Genomic DNA, 1,957 nt, shown 5'->3' on the forward strand with positions numbered 1-1,957 from the left:
GTTTCTGAGATTGTAAATCTTTATGTGATTGGCTGGTGGTGTAATGATTAAACGCTGGGCTGCGATGCACATGTTCGGCAGTTTGAAACCCCCAGCAGCTCTTCCAGAGAAAGACTTGCTACCCCCATCAGCAGTCATTGTCTTGGAAACGCACAGGGCCTCGCTTTGAGTCAGCATTGACTCTTTGGCAGCGTGCGTTTGGTTCATTTGGTCTCTATGAGTCCGAATCAACTTGATGGCAGTGAATTGGCTGGTTTACTCTTTTAACTAACAATAACAACAAAAGGTGTGGGTGGTGGTGATAAAGAATGCTCTTTTGTTTCTAGGAAATCTAATAATTCGCAGACTGTATTTCCATTGTCCCTTTCCCAATCTCAAATAGAGCTTCATATCACTTTTTGTTAGCACCCTGAGTATTTCCTTTGTTATACTAATCTGTGTAAATGTTTTCTGCATTAAAGTGTAATTCACATGAGGACAGAAGCTTATTTCTTTTTGTTGTTGTTGGAAACTAGCTTGTGGGTCTCAAAAAGAATTTAAGTCAGTTTCAATTTTGCTTTTCCTACTTTTATAACCATTTGGACCAAGGTTTAGGTCTAGTGGGTAAGGAATCTGAAGGGTTTTCAGGCTGTGATTTCTCCCCCCTCTCTCTTTTTAAAATTTTAATTTTTGTTCATTTTTCGGTACTATTATTTCCCCTTTTTATTTGTGGAATATAAGACATACTAAGAAAAACCTACTATATATAATGGCATAGCCCAGGTCACCAAAACAACGACTAGATCCCAGTAAACCCCCATATATGTGGCTCTTTATTTTATGTTCATTTCCACCACCACCACCCCTTTCTTCTGCAGCCCTTCCCTCTCCACATCACCCTCAGCCCTGGGCATGTTATAGTCTTTAAAGTCTTTTATATGGGTGTGAACTTCCCACCCCCTTTCTCCTTTTATAATTGAGCCCTGGTGGTGCAGTGGTTATGAGATGTGCTGCAGTCTGCAAGATTGCGGTTCAAAACTACCAGCTGCCTTGTGGGAAAAGCATGCAGCTTTCTATGCCTATAAACAGTTTTCGACATAGAAACTAACTGGGGCAGTTCTACCCTGTCCTATTGAGTCATCATCAACTCAGTGGCAGTGTTTGGTTGGTTTTGGATTTTTCCCCCTAAAACCATTTTATTGGGAGCTAATACCAATATTGTACTGTACCATAGTCAATCACATCAAGAAGTATTATGCAATTGATACCATAACCAGTTTCAAAGCATTCTCTTCCTTCCTGAACTCCTTGACATCAGCTCCCCTTGACCCCAGCATCCCCCACTGTACCCCCAAGAAACCCTTATTTCACTTGCTATCTCTATAGATTCATCAATCCTGGGTTCCAGATATGGAAAAACAGAAAACCATATAACAAAAAAGAGGGTTACCTTCAATGACAAAATACATCTGAGATAGACCCCAATATGATTTTAAAAAAAACAACAACCCACAGAAACTGTTGAAATCCAGACAGGCCCAATGTGCACCAGAGGGGGATCAACTGACAAGGTTTATGGAAGCAGGCCATCATGCCTTGCTCCCACCTTAGACAAGATGGTTGATTCAAACTGCTCCCCCTTCAGTTACTCTCTGATGAACAGAAGGTGAATGATGATCTGCAGTGTTACCATCTCCTCTGTCTCTCCATCAGCCATCTCACATGTTCAACCACTGCTGTTGGAATGCAACCATATACTTGTATTAGCACTGATGGCACAGTGGTTAAACAGTTGGCTGCCAACGGAAAGGTTGGAAGCTTGATCCCACTAGTGACTATACAGGAGAAATGACCTTGTCATCTGCTCCAAGAAACATTAGAGCCTACTGAGCTTCCTGGATGAGTTCTACTCTGTTCTAGAAGGTTTTCATGAGTCAGCATCTACTGAGCTTCCTGGATGAGTTCTACTCTGTTCTAG

The 1,957-nt window shown here is 41.6% G+C and overlaps 1 non-coding gene across 1 annotated transcript; it reads right to left on the reverse strand.

Moving 5' to 3' along the window:
* Positions 1-499: 499 nt before the first annotated feature.
* Positions 500-621, reverse strand: LOC115868990. Its single transcript, XR_004045920.1, has one exon. It is a non-coding gene; the product is annotated as a small nucleolar RNA SNORA61 (small nucleolar RNA).
* Positions 622-1,957: the final 1,336 nt, after the last annotated feature.

This window comes from Echinops telfairi, unplaced genomic scaffold, assembly GCF_000313985.2.
Source record: "Echinops telfairi isolate 266 unplaced genomic scaffold, ASM31398v2 ScPeMD7_1;HRSCAF=3_0, whole genome shotgun sequence".
Taxonomy (NCBI): Eukaryota; Metazoa; Chordata; class Mammalia; order Afrosoricida; family Tenrecidae; genus Echinops; species Echinops telfairi.